General features: G+C 40.3%; 1 pseudogene; it reads left to right on the top strand.

Moving 5' to 3' along the window:
• The window catches only part of LOC117346288, a 51,183-nt pseudogene that overhangs the window by 8,539 nt on the left and 22,557 nt on the right, over positions 1-20,087 (top strand).

Genomic DNA, 20,087 nt, shown 5'->3' with positions numbered 1-20,087 from the left:
TGGTTATGTTGTCAGTTTCTGATAACAGAGTGAACTCTGGAATATGTGGAAAAATGGCTCATTATTACATAAAGAGGGCAAACTCTTTTTCTAAGTTTACAAATGTATACTAGTTTGCATATATTTAGATTGGTTTATACATACATGGTGGTTCCACTATAAGGATATCATACACATCATTTCGACAGTGTGCACAATTAGAATATAAAAATAGCCTTACTGGGTCAGACCAATGGTCCATCATGCCCAGTAGCCCGTTCTCACGGTGGCCAATCCAGGTCACTAGTACCTGGCCAAAACCCAAGGAGTAACAACATTCCATGCTACCAATCCAGATCAAGCAGTGGCTTATCCCATGTCTTTCTCAATAACAGGCTATGGACTTTTCTTCCAGGAACTTGTCCAAACTTTTCTTAAAAGCAGCTATGCTATCCGCTCTTACCACAATCTCTGGCAATGCATTCCAGAGCTTAACTATTCTCTGAGTGAAAAAAAAGTTTCTCCTTTTGGTTTTAAAAGTATTTCTCTGTGACTTCATCGAGTATCCTAGTCTTTGTCATTTTTGATGGAGTGGAAAATCGATCCACTTGTACCCTTTCTACTCCACTCAGGATTTTGTAGACTTCAATCATATCTTTCTCAGTGAATGATAATATATACCGTATTTTCGCGGATATAACGCGCGCGTTATACGTGATTTTACGTACCGCGCATACCCCTCGCGCGTTATATGCCTGAGCGCGGTATACAAAAGTTTTTAAACATAGTTCCCACCCCGCCCGACGCCCGATTCACCCCCCCAGCAGGACCGCTCGCACCCCCACCCCGAACGACCGCTCGCACGCGCTCCCACCCGCACCCGCATCCACGATCGGAGCAAGAGGGAGCCCAAGCCCTCTTGCCCGGCCGACTCCCCGACGTCCGATACATCCCCCCCCCCCGGCAGGACCACTCGCACCCTCACCCCGAAGGACCGCCGACTCCCCAACAATATCGGGCCAGGAGGGAGCCCAAACCCTCCTGGCCACGGCGACCCCCTAACCCCACCCCGCACTACATTACGGGCAGGAGGGATCCCAGGCCCTCCTGCCCTCGACGCAAACCCCCTCCCCCCAACGACCGCCCCCCCCAAGAACCTCCGCCCGTCCCCCAGCCGACCCGCGACCCCCCTGGCCGACCCCCACGACACCCCCACCCGCCTTCCCCGTACTTTGTGTAGTTGGGCCAGAAGGGAGCCCAAACCCTCCTGGCCACGGCGACCCCCTAACCCCACCCCGCACTACATTACGGGCAGGAGGGATCCCAGGCCCTCCTGCCCTCGACGCAAACCCCCCTCCCTCCAACGACCGCCCCCCCCCAAGAACCTCCGACCGACCCGCGACCCCCCTGGCCGACCCCCCCACCCCCCTTCCCCGTACCTTTGGAAGTTGGCCGGACAGACGGGAGCCAAACCCGCCTGTCCGGCAGGCAGCCAACGAAGGAATGAGGCCGGATTGGCCCATCCCGTCCTAAAGCTCCGCCTACTGGTGGGGCCTAAGGCGCGTGGGCCAATCAGAATAGGCCCTGGAGCCTTAGGTCCCACCTGGGGGCGCGGCCTGAGGCACATGGGCCAAACCCGACCATGTGTCTCAGGCCGCGCCCCCAGGTGGGACCTAAGGCTCCAGGGCCTATTCTGATTGGCCCACGCGCCTTAGGCCCCACCAGTAGGCGGAGCTTTAGGACGGGATGGGCCAATCCGGCCTCATTCCTTCGTTGGCTGCCTGCCGGACAGGCGGGTTTGGCTCCCGTCTGTCCGGCCAACTTCCAAAGGTACGGGGAAGGGGGGTGGGGGGGTCGGCCAGGGGGGTCGCGGGTCGGTCGGAGGTTCTTGGGGGGGGGTGGTCGTTGGAGGGAGGGGGGTTTGCGTCGAGGGCAGGAGGGCCTGGGATCCCTCCTGCCCGTAATGTAGTGCGGGGTGGGGTTAGGGGGTCGCCGTGGCCAGGAGGGTTTGGGCTCCCTTCTGGCCCAACTACACAAAGTACGGGGAAGGCGGGTGGGGGTGTCGTGGGGGTCGGCCAGGGGGGTCGCGGGTCGGCTGGGGGACGGGCGGAGGTTCTTGGGGGGGGCGGTCGTTGGGGGGAGGGGGTTTGCGTCGAGGGCAGGAGGGCCTGGGATCCCTCCTGCCCGTAATGTAGTGCGGGGTGGGGTTAGGGGGTCGCCGTGGCCAGGAGGATTTGGGCTCCCTCCTGGCCCAATATTGTCGGGGAGTCGGCGGTCCTTCGGGGTGGGGGTGCGAGTGGTCCTGCCGAGGGGGGGAGAAGAATCGGACGTCGAGGGGGGGCATCAGGCTTTCAGGATGGGGACAGGACTTCAAGGGGGGACAGGCAGACCTTCAAGGGGGGACAGGACTTCAAGGGGGACAGGCACGGAGAGGCGGGGCAGTGCACCGAAAGTCAGGGCGGGTGAACGGTGAGTCGGGGCAACCAGAGGAGAGTCGGGGCAGTGCACCGAAAGTCAGGGTGAGTCGGGGCAACCAGATGAGAGTCGGGGAGAGCGAAAGGAGAGTCGGGGTGGCCAGAGGAGAGTCGGGCAGCATGCGCGTTATATGCCTGAGCGCGGTATAGAAAAGTTTTTGTACATATCATCGTGATTTCTGCGCGCTATACCCCTGTGCGCGTTTTACAATGGTGCGCGTTATATCCGCGAAAATACGGTATATATATATATATGTGTGTGTGTGTGTGTGTGTGTGTGTGTGTGTGTGCGTGTGTGTGTGTGTGTGTGTGCGTGTGTGCGTGTGTGTGTGTGTGTGTGTGTGTTTGGGTTCTGCTGACTTTCATTTGATAGTTACATGTAATGACATAGAATAGGTTGTTGACACTCCTTGTACTTCCCCTGACCTGCCCACTTTTGTGATGGCTGGTAAATGCTGATATTTAGTGGCATTGCCCAGATAAGTGCTGAAGAATATTGGTGGATGAATGGCCCTAAACAAGTTAGTATCCCCTTTTATTAAACTGCGATGGAAGTTTTTAGCACAGAAAGCAGCGCTGAATCTGCGCTGCTCCTGATACTCATAGAGTTCCTATGAATGTCGTGAGCAGTGCGAGGCATTCAGCTCAGCAGCCCGTGCTAAAAACTGCTAACGCAGTTTAATAAAAGGAGGCCTAAGTGGGCATGAGCTTCTTGAGTCCATTTAAATCACTCTGAGTGAAGTGCTTACATTTAGCTGTTAAAGTTATAGGACTAGGGGAATTTTGTGATTGTAGATTTCACTGGCTATCCATGCATACCCTTCACCGTTAAGTTGCAGATGTACTAAAATGTGTTACAGTGACGCTCTGAGCTCCAGCTTACATCATTCTAATGCATGAATAGAAAAGAACTTCCCATGCCATAAATTAATGGTATGAAAACTACAATTGTATTAAAAGTGTGCAATGAAAGAAAAACAGTGTACACTACCGATTATAGCATCAGGAGTGTGTCTCCCTTTCTCTCAGTTGTTATTTTTCTAGATGGGACAGACAAAGAAAATTCCATTTTCTAACTTTCTGCATCAGATAATTAATTCTGAATTTAAATCACCTTTCAGTTGAGGTAGAGAATGCAAAGCTTTCTGCAGAGGCTGGCTAACTTTCATAAATGTACTAGCTGATGCCCCGGCGTTGCACGGGTATTTAATTATAGCAATAACACTGTAAATGGATTCAAATAAAGATACTTTATAGTGGTGAATGAAATTATTTTTTTACAGCTTTATAAAAAGTACAATATTCAAATTATAATGTGAAATATTTGACAAAATGAATTCAATACAACAAACACAAAACTTGATTATAAACAACATTTTTAGTTTCACCTCCAGGAGCAAGAACATATAAATTCTTGGGTGAACCCACCCTTGATCAAGCAACATAGAGTTGTCCATGGGAAAAACAGGGGGATCTTAAATCCACTCCACAGTATGTAATAGTCTGTCCCTGTGATTTGTTGATTGTGATAGAGAATGCAAGTCTCACTGGAATTTGCAATCTCTTAAACTGAAAAGGAAGATCTGTTGGAATAAGTGGCATCCAAAAGTTTCAGTGTTGATTTAAACAACTCAATATGTGGAAACTCAGGTTGAAAAGAAACTCCATGCAGTTTTTCCCGGTTCAGAATGGAACCTGTGTTCCTAGTTCAGCATATGTGAGTACTCATGTAATGTAATAACATTATGAACTGGGGTGCATGAAGGAAACAGTTACAAACACAGTTAGAACATACAAACTCTATATGTATGGTGTCCGTGGTAGAATAGAAACGATGTTCCTAGTGGTTATAGTGTCATAGAAAGTGTTTTATAGTTGGAATTACTGTGAGAATGGCAGCTTTTTACATTTTTTCCATTGACATGAATGGGTGAAATCTGATTTTCTGTTTGTAGCTCCGCCCACATGTGCAGGTGGAGCTACAAACATATCACCCCAGGTAGTGAGGGATCTGCATACCAAGTTTCGTTCAAATCGGTCAAGCCGTTTTTGCGTGATCGCGGCACATACACACACACATACATACACACATACATACCTCCAATTTTATATATATAGATTTACAAAGCTCAAAAATGCAGATGGTTCTGTAGTTGTAAATTTTTGGATGCTAATCCTTCTGTGAGAAAACTGAATATGGAGTGATGTGAGTAGAGGAAGGAGTGATATTTAGGGGGACTACTGCAAATGAGTTTATGGCTGCCAGTCAATCCCTTTCTGCTTCCTTGCTCTTTTATTCCCGTCTCCTTTCTCCCAGTTCTGATACTTCCTCCCCTCTTTTCTCCAACCTCATCTTCTAACTTTTCCTCTTTACTTTCTCCCTTCTCCTACTCTTTAATTTCCCTTTTTTCTCATACCACACCCCATCATTGATTCCTTTGTTCTCACTTCTCTTTTTTACACCTTCTTTTTTCTCTTCTCTGCTTTCTTCTCCTCCTCTTTCTGCTCTTTTTTTGCCTTTTCTGTCTTCTTATTGTCTGAGATGCATCTTCATCTATGGTGACTATCAACTTCCTCTAGCGTTTCTAGTGTTTCCACCTTGGTTCTGGTCTCATTTTATTACTAATAGTGACAAACCTCCACCAGCACTTTCAGACTTTACTGACTACTGCCTAGTGTTCAGCAGTTAGTTTCTGTGTTGGGTTAGATGCATATAGATGGGTAGAAAACAGAGGTGCTAGAGTCCAGTGAGCAAAGCTAAATCCATATGGGTAGGATATGCTTTTACTGCTAAGGCCTGACAACATGGCAGGTATGAGCTGAAGATTTTGAAAAAAAAAACCAAAACCCCCATGGTGGAATAGGAGGTTAAAGATATCTGACACAAACTTTTCTTTCATATTATCAAACAAATATAAAACTTGTGACTAGTACTATTTCTAACCTTTATCCTAATCCTAATCCTATTTCACTTTTCTCTATCTTATTCATTGATTCTAATTTCATATTATCTGTCATTCATTGTCCTTTCAGTCCTGTATCCTTGAACTATTACAACTTCCTGGCTTTTGTGTCTGCAGTGGAAGAGATTAACGAAATCTCAGAGCTCTTACCCAACCTCACACTGGGATTCCACATTTATGAACCTTACAACAATTTATTATTAATGTATAGAGCTGCTGTAAATATATTTTCTGGAATGGAAAGCGGGATCCCAAACTACAGCTGCAAAACATCTGCCCCATTGGCTGCTGTCATTGAAGGTCTTCCAGCTGAGCATTCGAGTGAGTTTTCAAGACATTCCAGGATATACCAGTACCCACAGGTCAGGGAAGATCTTAATTTTACTTCATATCCTCTTCTACATCCCCTTCTCAGAGAAATTAGTGTTCAGCAACACAAGACCAAATTATTAACTACTCACACTTAATAATGAGAAACTGCAAAATTGAAATTCTGATTTTGAAACAAAAGTTGTAAAATAGACTACATGAAATAATGCAGCATAGAAAAGACATTCCAAAAGGTAATCTAACTTAGAACAAGTAGAGATAAAATGATTCCCAAAATAAAGTCTCAAGTCCAAGTATAGAGAGACGTGAAAAGTCATCAATTTAAGAAAAAATATACATTAAATTTTAAGAGGTAAACCTACCCTTTAACTTCTGAGCCTTATCATCTGAGCCTTGATCTCGTTCCATTAAGGAGCTAGATTTTCAAAAAAGAAAAAATCCAAAAAGTTGCAGATGGATGACCAAGGAGTAAAAGGGGTGCTCAGGGAGAATAAGGCCATAGTGGAAAGACTGAATGAATTATTTGCTTCTGTCTTTACGGAAGAAGCTGTAAGAGATCTACCTGAACCGGAAATGATTTTCAAGGTTGATGTGGAGAAACTGAAAGAAATCTCGTTGAATCTGGAAGTTGTACTAAGCCAAATTGACAAGTTAAAAAGTGATAAATCGCCAGGACCTGATAGTTTACATCCCAGGGTACTAAAAGGACTCAAACATGAAATTGCTGGCCTGCTGCTAAAATTGTCTGTTGTACCTAAAGATTGTAGGGTGGATACTGTTACGCCAATTTTTAAAAAGGGCTCCAGGGGATATCCGTGAAAATACAGACTGGTAATCCTCACTTTGGTGCCAGGTAAAATGTTAGAAATGACTATGAGAAATAAAATTGTGGGACGCATAGACAAACATGATTTAATGAGACGGAGACAGCATGGGTTCAGCCGAGGGAGATCTTGCCTAACAAATTTGCTTGACTTCTTTGAAGGTGTGAATAAACATGTTGATAAAAGTGAGCCGGTTGATATAGTGTATCTAGATTTTTAGAAAGCTTTTGATAAAGTTCCTCATAAGTGCTCCTGAGAAAATTAGAGTCAGTTGTGGATTAGGAATTGGTTATCGGATAGAAAACAGAGGGTAGGTTTAAATGGAAATTTTTCTCAATGGAGGAGAGTAAACAGTGGAGTGCCACAGGGGTCTGTACCAGGACCGGTGCTATTTAACTTATTTATAAATTATTGGGAAATTGGAACGACGAGTGAGGTGATTAAATTTGCAGATGACGCTAAACTGTTCAAAGTTATTAAAACGCATACAATTGTGAAAAATTGCATGCGGACCTTGGGAAATTGGAAGACCGGGTGTCCAAGTGGCAGATGAAATTTAATGTGGACAAATGCAGATTGGGAAGAATAACCTGAATCATAGTTACCAGATGCTTGGGTCCAATTTGGGGGTTAAAACCCAAGAAAAGGTTCTGGATATCATTGTAGACAATACGATGAAACCTTCTGCGTAATGTGCCGCGGCAGCCAAAAAACAAACAGGATGCTAGGAATTATTACAAAAGGGATGGTTAACAAGACTAAGAATGTCATAATGCCCCTATATCACTCCATGGTGCAACCTCATTTGGAATATTGTGTTCACTTCTGGTCTCCTTATCTCATGAAAGATATAGTGGTGCTAGAAAAGGTTCAAAGAAGAACGACCAAGATGGTAAAGGATATTTAACTCCTCTCGTATGAGAAAAGACTAAAAATGGTTAGGGCTTTTCATCTTGGAAAAGAGATGGCTGAGGGGAGATAAGATTAAAGTCTACAAAATCCTGAGTGTAGTAGAACTGGTACAAGTGGATCGATTTTTCAAAAATTACAAAGACTAGGGGACACTCGATGAAGTTACAGGGAAATACTCTTAAAACCAATAGGAGGAAATTATTTTTCACTTATAGAATAGTTAAGCTCTAGAACGCATTGCCAGAGGATGTGGTATAAGTGGATAGCGTAGCTGATTTTAAGAAAGGTTTAACAAGTTCCTGGAGGAAAAGTCCATAGATTGTTATAGAGAAAGACATGGGGAAGCCACTGCTTGCCCTATATTGGTAGCATGGAATATTGCTACACCTTGAGTTTTGGCCAGGTACTAGTGACCTGGATTGGCCACCATGAGCATGGTCTACTGGACCATTGGTCTGACCCAGTAAGGCTATTCTTGTGTTCTTATGTTCTCCCCAAACCTTCCAAATTGCTGTTAGTCTGCAATGCATCTAAATCTCAAGGGGGTGTGTTAGAAGTATGTCTTGGTGGGATTAGACAGACTATGAGTTGAATGTATTTCTGCAATAATTGAACATTATAGAGTAAGTCTAGGCACAATTTGGATATTTGAGGCTTGACTTGTTTTCCTAACAAAAAAGTTCCAAAAAGGTGCTCACACTCACCAGATGACCACTGAAGGGATGAAGGCATGACTCCATTTTTTTCCCCTAGTGGTCATTGATCCCTACCTCTCCTAAAAGTTCCTGGAGTATCCTGGCAGGTAGTGCAGTAAACTATAGAGATGCACTGAGGACAAGGACATCTGAGAAATGGCCATTGTTGAAACAAAAAGATGGATGCTTTGTTGTTTTAAAAATGGTCATGTTCACTTCTGGATTTTTGTGTATGTTCCATAAAATATCTAAATTCAGATTTAGATGTCATATCGAAAATGTCTTTCCACATTACACTGTAAATGAGAAAGATTAAAAAAATAAAATATTTTCTTCTGATGTTGCAAAACACATCTACAGAGAAAACAAAGAAAAAGAAAGTTGTTCCAAGGCTAAAACTTTGGGTTTCAAAGTAAGAAATATGTTTCTCCTTTGCTGAGTAACAAATACATTGCCTGAAAAAATTTATATTATATGCCCTAAAAACAGCTCCTGCTTAGCCTTAACATATGTAATTTCAGGAGCTTCTATTTATACAGATCAGAAAGGAAGCTTAGTAGCAATGTTGCATGTGAAGAAATTATAATTTAGGAGTCCTCCAGAAAAGCTGGTTGAGTGAAAGGTGACAGAGGATATTGATCATGGAGATCACTCTCAGGAAAGGGATGTTTCCAATGGTGTGCCTCAAGGTTCTGTTCTTTTTAACATTTTATGAATGATATTGCTGAAGGGCTGTAGGGTAAGATTTGGGGATGATACCAAAATCTGCAATACAGTAGACACCCAGGATGGTGTGAATAACATGATGAAAGACCTGGCAAAGCTTGAAAAATGGGTTGAAATTGTGCAGCTAAAATGTAATGCTAAGAAATGCAAGGTCATGCATTTGGGCTGCAAAATGGTACATTTAATGGTACAGTTTAGGAGGTGAAGGACTTATGTGCATGACAGAAGAGCAGGACTTGGGTGTGATTGTGTGATGATCTCAAAGTGACCAAACAGGTTGAAAATGTGATATGAAAGCTAGAAGGATGATAGGGTGTATAGGGAGAAGTATGTCCAGTAGGAAAAAGGAGGTATTGATATCCCTTTTTAAGACTCTGGTGAGACAATTCTGGAGGCTGCACCTTCAAAAATATATAAAAAAGATGGAGTCAGTCCAGAGGAAGGCTACTAAAATGGTATGTGGTCTTTGTCATAAGGTGTATGTGGACATAATTAAAGATCTCAATCTCTATACTTTGGAGGAAAGGTGGGAGAGGGGAGATATGATTGAGACATTTAAACACCTATATGATATAAATGTGTATGAATCAAGTCTTTTTCATTTGAAAGGAAGCTCTGGAATGAGAGGGCATAAGATGAAGTTAAGAGGTGATAGGCTCAGGAGTAATAATAATAATAATGATAACAGTTTATATACCGCAATACCGTTAAGTTCTATGTGGTTTACAGAAGATTAGTGGAGTACAAGTTGAGTTGACGTACAAGTTGAGTTAACTTAAGGGATGTGGGAACAATGGGGAGAAAGGGCAAGAGAGGGGAAGGAGGGAAGTGGGTCAGCTGTCTAGGTATTTCAGGAATAGGTGAGTTTTGAGGCGTTTCCTGAATACCTTATAAGTGGTGGGCAATAGGAGTTGTTCTAGGTTTTTACCCCATAGAGCAGCCTGATGTGAGAGAAGATGCTCATGGTGTTTTTTTAGTTTGCATCCTCTAACCGGGGGAGAAACGAAGTGCAAGTGGGAGCTTCTCTTGTGTTTGTTGGCTGAGAAGGAGAATAGCAAAAAAAACTCTGTGGAGTGACGATGTTCCTAAATGGACTTTATTTGAAAGTATCAAAGTTCCAAAGGTACACTAAAATCATCCACATAAAATAATTTCATCCACATAAAAGTAAATCATCCACATAAGAGCCTTAAAGGACCTAGTCCGCTAGGGATACAGGACCCAACACGGTCCGCGTTTCGACAAAAAGTCTTCTTCAGGGGTCCCTGGGGGTCCTATAAAGGTGTGTACGTGGGAAACAATTGTGTGGTGAACCAGAAGTGAGACACTGCTTGCATCGTTGAATGGCTGGCCCTAGGGCCTGATTGGCCCAGGTGGCTCAAATCCCACCCACAGGTGGGGCCTGAGACACCTGAGCCAACTGGAATAGGCCCAGTAGGCTTAGGCCCCTCCTGTGGGCAGGGCCTTAAGCACATGGGCCCAACCCTTAGCATTTTTTTACTAATTAAGCTTGTCTGCTGTGTTCTTTGTTCTCATGTTTAAAGACAATAGACTGTGTTCCCTCCAATTCTTTATATGTGAGTTTGCAAACCATTGGACCCCTGAAGAAGGCGTGTTCGCCGAAACACCGACTATGTAGGGTCTGGTTGGATTTTTATCAAAATATTTTTTAGCATTGTACTTTTTTAATTGAATTTTCATGGTTTTATATATCAGTGTTTAGTAAATTATCTCCAGAACTTCTGTATCCATAGTTTTTCTTTGTCTATGCATCTAGAGGAAGGAGAAAGGCCTAAGCTGGTTTTATATACCAGCTTTGATTATGGGTACTTGGACGATCTGGCTTTTTGATCGTCCAAATACCCATTTAGGCCACTTTTTAGACTTTTTTTTATTATGACCCCTTAATATTTGATTTGCGAAAGAAATGTGATCCTTTCCTAACTAAGGTGGTGATGAATTCAACCTGTTATTTTCAGCAGATCAGTTACATCTCAGGAAATCTTGACATGAGTGACAGAGTTAAATTTCCTTATTTCTATCATACTGTTCCAAGTGAGCTGCATCTCTGTGCTGGGATAATCAAATTATTGAAGCATTTTAGCTGGACCTGGGCCGGTATCATTACATGCATTGATGAAAATAGTCTGAGGGCTGTGCAGATCCTGAAAGAAGGGATTGAGAAGAATGGAGGTTGTATTGAATTCATACAAACATTCAAACATTCTATTGTGCATCAAAATATGAGTGAAATTTACCATACTATCCTTACATCTTCAACTAAAGTGATTATTTTGTATTGTAATAGACACTACACAGATTTTCTAAAACATACAATTATTTGGGATGTATCTGGAAAGATCTGGATCTTTGCAGCTGAACCATTGTTTTACATTCCCTCATACCAAAATGATAGGAAAAATGCCTTTGCTTTCTCTGTGGCAAAAAAGAATATTCCAAGTTTTCACAAATTTGTCCGTGAAGTGAATCCTGTTGTGTTTCCAAATGATTCATTCTTAGAGATGTGGTGGAAGGACCTGTGTAATGACCGGTGCCCCGAGAGCATCCAAAGAACCTGCAGTAATAATGAAACATCTTTCTACCTCATACATTGTGATATCATAAACTCTGGGGACAGTTATAATGTATACAATGCTGTGTATGCCCTGGCATACGCACTGCACAACATGGTCACTTCTACATCAGATAACACCAAGTGGGGTGGAGAAAGTGAGAGATTTTTAGAATTTTTCCCATGGAAGGTAATATCCTATGTTAGATGAATTTTATTTTAAGAAAGGAGTAATGGTATATTATTATGCATTGACATTTAAAGCAGATTAAGATCCAACAATGAGAAATGCCATATAAATAATAAATCTTTTATAATTTCTATATTTTAAGCCTTGCGTTATTTATAAGTTTCCAGTTTATTTGGTTTACTTTATTACAAGAGCCTCATTAATGATAAATGATATTGTTGAATGACTATCGGGTAAGAATTGCATCTTTATGGATGAAACTAAAATCTGCAATAGAGTAGACACGCCGGATGGTGTGAATAACAAGAAGAAAGACCTGGCGAAGCTTGAAGAATTTGGTAGCTAAAATTTAATTCTAAGAAATGCAAGGCCATGCACATGGCCGGATTAAGACCCTTAGATGACCTAAGCACCAACTAATTTTGGTTCTCCCTTACACTTGTAATTCAAAATATTAAAACAATAATAAACCATAAAATAAAATTGTATTTATCGAAAATTCAAAATTAAACAAAACTTACATTAAAACCAAAAATAATATTTATTTCTGTATGCTTTCATTTTTTTATGGTTTAATCATTTTCTCCTACTTTTTTCCTTACAATGAAAACGAACACAGTCAAAAAATATTCAGACGTGTTATAAGACTACACCGCATCCTATCTTGTTCAAAATCTGAAACACATACAATGAAAGCTTGCATAATGCTAATAAAAAGTTTGCACAATACAAACTATAAAATTACATTCTTCTTCAAAACTAATAAAAAGCTTTAATGAGCAAATGAGTCTTCAACTGTTTTATAAATGACATTTTCTCTCTGCGCAATCTCAAAACCTCTGGCAATGCGTTCTATAAAGATGGACCTACAATGGAAATCGCTGTCATTTGCGATTTTTTTGATGCTTTCAGGACTTCAGTGTTGTTGAGCTGCTGGTAGATATTCACCAATTTAACTGATGTTTACCTGAAATGTTTTTCATATATGGAATGAAAATTATGGGGTAAAAAGGTCATCTTTACAAACTTCACAAATAAGTTCCACCCTACTAATGTTGATTGAAAATGAAAGCATATTACTAAAACCAGAGCAGATCATATGCGTTTTTGAAGGTAGAGATGTAACTCTGAAGTTAGCTTCACTAATAAAATTGTTTCTCTTATTAGCTTCATGGTTACCTGAAGAACCTTCACTTTAAGAATGTTCTAGATGAGGAAATCTTTTTGGATGAGAATGGTGATCTTGCCATTGGGTATAATATTATAAACACAATCTACCTACCTGATGGTACAAGGAGTAATGAAATTATTGGAAATTATAACCCTTATGCTCCACCAGGGAAGGAATTTATGATCTATGAGGAGATGATCATGTGGGAGAGCACACTCACCGAGGTCAGATTTAAATGATAAAAAAACAAGATGGAAAACCCTGAACCATGCCCACATTGAAAGAGATTCAGTAAATGACACCCAACATTAGACACTAGAAAGATCCAGCCTAAACCAGCATATTTGCACCTTTTATAGAATAGTGCTTTGAATAGATTCTCATGCCCAACTTTGGGTGTGAGGACTTCTTTCTGCCAAAACCTGTGGTAAATACTTGCAACTAACGGTGCAGCTAATGGTGCAAAATTTAAGTATTATATAACGTAGTGCCTACATTTTGGGAATGCCCTGATCCACTCATGCCCATGGATTTGTCTTCTTTTGAGTTTCAAGTTATGAAATTTTAGGGCCCATTTTTTAGAATAGGGCATAAGGGCAGTAATAACTCATAATTATTGCCAATTAAGTGTTAATTGATTAGGTTCCATTTGCATCTTTCAGATATCAAGATAAATTTGCATTACATGATTACATAAACGGCCAAAATATATTCATTTGGCAAGGCAAGCAGTTTTATCCAAAAAATACCAAGTGTACATGAATGAAATTCTCAATGGGAAAAGATATTAGCTTAATGATGAAAGAAACAAAGGTCCTTATATAGTAAGCAACCAGTGGTGAGGGCAAAATAAATTTGACTCCATCAAAATGAGTCATCATGCCTTATCCATTATGCAAATGTTCAGTTTTGGAAGTAGAAAAGTAGGCTACAATTACATCACCAAAAAGTCCTATTTTGATACCTTGTCAGTGTTGTTCAAAATACTTTGTCCTAGTAGGAGAGTAAATTTTTTTAAAACAATTTATATTCTGCATATCCTACAGTTCTATGTAGATTACAAATTATTTAGGTACTCAAGCATTTTTCCTAACTGTCCCAGTGGGCTCCCACTCTGTACCTTGGGCAAAGGGGATTAAGTGACTTGCCTAGGATCACAAGAAGCAGTGCGGGATTTGAACCCACAACCTCAGAGTGCGGAGGCTGTAGCTCTAACCACTGCACCACACTAATATTAGAAAGTTGAAGACAGATAGGGCAGACCCTAAATCTCTAGATGGTGTGTGCCTTGCAACTGTAGGCCAACTATGATTGCATTGAATAAAAGTCATTCTGATTTGATTGATATGGGAATTGGCTGTGAAGTATTCTTAATTTGGGGGTTGTCTATATATCAGTAGAAAACTTTTGAGAGGGTATGAGGAGGGTGGATTGGACTAAAGTCCTTAATTCAGCAGAGAATCAAGCAGTTAAGAACCAAACTTCCAAAGAAAGTAAAGGAAGAGAGGGTTTGAAAAAAAAACATTATTATTTTATTACTAGCTGAAAGTAGGGAAAGGAAAGGATTAGATTCTATGCTTGAATCAAAATCAAGGCTCTACATTTCAGGATTACTTAGCTATTAGAGATTTGAAGTGCTCTAAGCACATGTGCTGCCACCAAGGCTTTCTCCCAGGAAATGAAAGTACATATGTTGCATTTCACTAGCTCTGTTCTGGTTATCACATTAACAATTGCCTTTAATTTCTGATTCACCCTCATACTTAAAAGTAAAAATAAATGTATTTTTTAATGATTAAATAAAAGTACACATTTATTTTTACTTTTAAGTATGAGGGTGAATCAGAAATTAAAGGCAATGATTAAATAAAAGTACAGGGGGCATGATCGAGACGTTCAAGTATCTTATGGGCCGCATCGAGGCGGAGGAAGATATCTTCTTTTTCAAGGGTCCCACGACAACAAGAGGGCATCCGTTGAAAATCAGGGGCGGGAAACTACAAGGTGACACCAGGAAATTCTTTTTCACTGAAAGAGTGGTTGATCGCTGGAATAGTCTTCCACTACAGGTGATTAAGGCCAGCAGCGTGCCTGATTTTAAGGCCAAATGGGATCGGCACATGGGATCTATTCACAGGGCAAAGGTAGGGGAGGGGCATTAAGGTGGGCAGACTAGATGGGCCGTGGGCCCTTATCTGCCGTCTATTTCTATGTTTCTATGTTTCTATGTTTCTATATTGAACTGGAGAACAAGGTGGCTGCATAATCTCTTCTCTCCTCCACTGATTTCTAAATCATCGCCACGGAGCAAGTTTTAAACTTGACTTTTTGTTGATATAAATATCTTTTTCTCTCATTGAGATGTCTGCGAATAAATCTACTAAATCGGATTCACAATCGGCGCAATCATCAGGATCGAAAAGATCCAAACATAATCCCCCAACTCCGGAGAAACTGTCGGCGAGTAAGAATACCCCGGATTCCTCCAATGTAGTGCTGGACGAGATTCGCGCTTTAAAAGACCTGATCACCAAGCAATATGACATTACCTGTGAGATGAGAGGTGAAATAAATTCACTTTCTGTCTCCTTTGCGGCCTGCAAAACACGGGTTGAAGCGTTGGAAACTCGAGCAGATATGGCGGCGCTTTCCTCTGCACAATTTGAAGAACGGGTTCAACAGCGCTTTAAAAAACTTGATCTGGAGCTGGAAGACCTTTGTAACCGCAATCATCGAAATAACATCAGAATTATTGGTCTAGCGGAATGTGCTGAAGGGTCTGATCTTATCAAATTTCTTACAGACCAATTGCCGAAACTACTTTACTTAACTACTGACTTGCCCCTACAGTTCGAGCGTGCTCACAGGACGCCATCATCCTTGAAGCAGGGGTTTACACGACCGAGGCCTATTGTAGCGAGATTATTGCGCTATCCTCAGGCCCTACAAATTCTGACTGCTGCAAAGTCAATATTGGATCTGAAATTTGAAGATAAGAAGTTTTTGATTGTCCCTGATTTGGCAAAAACAACCGCCCGAAAGAGGAAGTCCTTTCTGGACATGAGAGCAAGACTCAAATCGATGGGCGTGAGATATGGGTTACAATACCCTGCCCGGATGATTATGACTATTAACAACTCAACTCGGCATTTTGAATCCCCTGAACAACTTCAATCCTTTTTGGATGGTCTGCAGTCACAGGGCATGTCTTCATCTTGAAGATTTTCAGCTTTTCTTCAGCTACACGCCTGATCTTTCTTTTGAGGAATGGATGTCAACCTTTGAGCTCGAACAGGTTTTCTGCTTGTTCTGGCCTCTCCTTCTCTGATGCATTATTTATTTAGTTCATTTGACTTATTCTTGCTAGTCGATATCGCTGCTTTATTTTGTCTATAATTGGGACTTGTTTTGACTATGGTTTAATGTATCCCTTGCTTACTTTCAGACTTACTGTTTCTCTCCCCCACATTGCTTTCGATATCCCTGTTATAGTAATAAAAAAAAAAAAATGAGGGAATAATCCCAGGGGATTTATAAATTTAAAAAAAAACATAAAAAAGCACAAAAAAATAATAAAATAATATATAAAATAAATAATAAAAAATGAAAAAAGAATGCCAAAAAAAAAAATACAGAAAACAAAACACAAAAATTTAAAATATCATCTTTGGAGAGGTAGTATGAGTAGCTATGAATATATTCCTAGATAATGCTAGGATTTCTATAGAGATGCAAATAGCTATTTCATTTTGATCTTTTGTTTCTGTATAATTCATAACATTTTAATTTGAATGCCTTGGATTGTGCTAGTTTCTTTTGGATTTTTGGCCTATTCACCTTTTTAATTTTCAGCTCTTCATAGAGCTTGCTTTACTCAAATATGATGATTTATTTTGGTATGCTTTAAATACTGGTTACTATTGTTATATTTTCTTTTCCTATACTTCATCGTATGGAATTTTATTTCTTTCTTTTTGTATACATGATTGCTGATTGATATGTCTATGGTTCAATGTTATGCTCAGTTTATTGTTACTCTGTGCTCTCTTGCTCCTTTTCATACTGTTTTCTTCAATGGAAGAGGAGATTTGTGCACCCTTGTTACTCTCTGATTAATGGCACCAATCTTCTTTCTTCTTTCTGTTGGCTGGACCATTCTGGTCCTTCATGCCTTCTCTTTTGGATTGCATTTTGTAGTTGGGTTTTTGCTTTTCACCGTTCTTTTCCTTTTTGGCACCTGGCAGTACTCATATGTTAATGGGACAATAACCTATAGTTTTTTACCCCAGAACCCATTCTTAATTCTTATAATACGAATATATGCCTTCGGATAAAAAATTGCCTGTCACTATTGTCTCCTGGAATGTTAATGGGCTTAATAATCCTATTAAGAGAAAAAAGGTCCTTATCTACTTAAAACAGAAATCACCTGATATTATAATGTTACAAGAAACACATCTTTCCTCCATCTCTTCTCTACTAAAGTCCTGCAACTGGATTACCTCCGGGGTTGACTCACCTTCCATGGGTAGAAGAGGAGGGGTATCTATATTATTTTCCAAATCTACACAACCTAGAATCATTAGTCAAGCTATTGTTACTAATGGCAGATGGATAATATTGCAGATAACTATTCATAATGTTCCATTTCTTCTGATAAATGTTTATGCACCCAATAGTGATTCTCCAGAATTTTTTCTTGATTTATTAACTACAATCCAGACATTTGAATCCCTGCCAATTATCATGGCAGGTGATTTCAATCTTCCTTTTGATCTTTACATAGACAAACAATCGAATTCTAAACTGTTTCCACAAAAATCTCATGCTTCCTTTCATTCACTCATTACACATCTACAATTATTAGACATATGGAGGCTTCAGCATCCCTCAGACAGAGATTATACATATCACTCCATTCCACACAATAGTTTCTCACGTTTAGATTACATTTTTGTATCTCATCACTTCCTCAACTCAAACGTTAACACTTATATTTCCCCAATTCTCATTTCAGATCACTCGTTAGTGTCTGGTACTCTACTATGGACTACTACTCCTGCCCTTAGGTCCCCTTTATGGAGAATGCAACTTTCCCTTCTTGAAGATGATACAATAGTGGATCGTATTAAGAAATTTATTCAAGATTTTTTTGCCACTAATGCCATCTCTGATACCGATCCACTGACTACCTGGGAAGCCTTTAAGGCCTCGCTGAGAGGCGAATTCATTTCTATTGCTTCTCATGAATCCAAATCTGATAAAGCCTCTATAGCAAATTTGGAAACTCAAATTTTAGATCAGGAACATACATATGTCACTACAAAGAACCCCCAGCAATATAATACTTTATGTCAACTTAAATATCAATATAATCGCCTTATGTCTAAGCAGGCGGGGATGCAAATTTTCCTAAGTGAAGCCAAATATTATGCGGAAGGGAACAAAAGTGGCAAAATGCTAGCTTCCTATTTGAAGAGAAAGCAATGTAAAATTCAGATCCCTGTGATTCATAATAGTAATAATACTCCTGTCACTTCATATTCTGGAATCTTGAAGTCTTTCATGAGTACTATCAGCGCTTATATCGATCTGAATCTTCATCTGATTCGGCCGCTCTGAATTCCTTTTTATTGAATTTAGATCGACCAAATATGGTCTGCTTTGGATAATATTGCTTTGAATCAGACAATTACTGCAGAGGAAAGTCTTACTGCATTGAAGTAGCTACATTCAAATAAATCACCAGGTGCTGATGGTCTTCCTGTGGAATTCTATAAAATTTTCAAAAACAAACTGTTGCATCATCTTTTAGAAATGTTTCGGTATTTCTCCTCAGATCTAGTCAAACGGAGCCGTTTCACTGAGGCAATTATTACTGTTATCCCAAATCCTAACAGAGATCATTTGAAAGTACAGAATTATAGGCCTATATCGCTACTGAATGTAGACTATAAGATATATGCTAAAATCTTGGCAAACAGAATTAAAAAGGTTATTCATAAAGTTATTCACCCTAATCAAATTGGCTTTATGCCTAGTCGACTCATTGCAGATAATTCTAGACTCTTCTTCTATCTGTCACATGTAGCTAGAAACTTTCCAGACCCTGTTATAGCCCTATCTCTTGACGCCGAGAAGGCATTTGATAGAATTGAATGGAACTATCTTTTTCATATTTTAGAATGGTTTGGAGCTCAATCCCCCTTTCTTCAAATGATTAGAGTGCTCTATACTAATCCATCGGCTCGCATAACAGCGAATAATTCTCTCTCCTCCACTTTTCAGCTCCATAGGACAGGGTTGTCCTCTTTCCCCTATTTGTTCAACCTTGCCCTAGAACCTTTACTCATCCAAATTAGACGGAACCCAAATATATCTGGCGTACTATGCAATTCTCTTGAAGTTAAACTCTCTGCTTATGCAGATGATATTCTCCTCTACATGTCTAACCTGGAAACCTCGATTAAAGAATTTCTCAATACTATAACTATTTACTCCTCCTTCTCAGGATATAAACTTAATCAGGATAAAACGGATACTCTTCCTTTGAATCATTATGCTAATTCTGCTATGGTTCAACCTTATAACTTGATCTGGGCCTCATAAAAATTAAAATATCTAGGCATTGAACTCACTCAGTCCCTTTCGGAAACTATCGATATTAACACACAGAAAATATTTCAACTTGTGAAAGCCTTAATTCAATCTTGGCATCCTCTATTCCTTTCATGGTGGGGACGTCTTGAAACAATAAAAATGATGTTCATGCCCAAAATAAATTATATTTTACTCATGATCCCTTGTCTTTTTCCTCCTACTTTTTACAAAAAGATTGACTCCTCTTGTCCTCCTTCATCTAGAAGAATAAACAGCCCAGAATAGCACTCAAAAAACTCAAATTAAAAAAGGAAGATGGTGGAGTTCTTTTCCCTGACTTCTACACATATCATAAAGCTTTTATTATTCACCAGGGCTTATATTGGTTTTCCGATCAAGAACTTTACTCACCAGTTTGGTTTGAAGTTGAAAAACAACTGTTGTTACCTCTTCCTCCTTCTGCATATCTAACTGCAACACGTAGCCCATCTATATCTCCCCTACTACAATCGACAATCAAATGCCTCTCAGAATTTGACTCACATCTGGAATTTTCTTATGCTACCTCTTTATATACCTCTTTATGGTTTAATCCGAATATTCTCATCGACAAAAAACCTTTCCTATGGAAAGAATGGATAGATAAAGGAA

The sequence above is a fragment of the Geotrypetes seraphini genome, chromosome 12, assembly GCF_902459505.1.
Source record: "Geotrypetes seraphini chromosome 12, aGeoSer1.1, whole genome shotgun sequence".
Lineage (NCBI taxonomy): Eukaryota > Metazoa > Chordata > Amphibia > Gymnophiona > Dermophiidae > Geotrypetes > Geotrypetes seraphini.
Note: the sequence above shows the minus strand (reverse complement) of the source record. Positions and strands in the feature narration are given on the sequence as shown.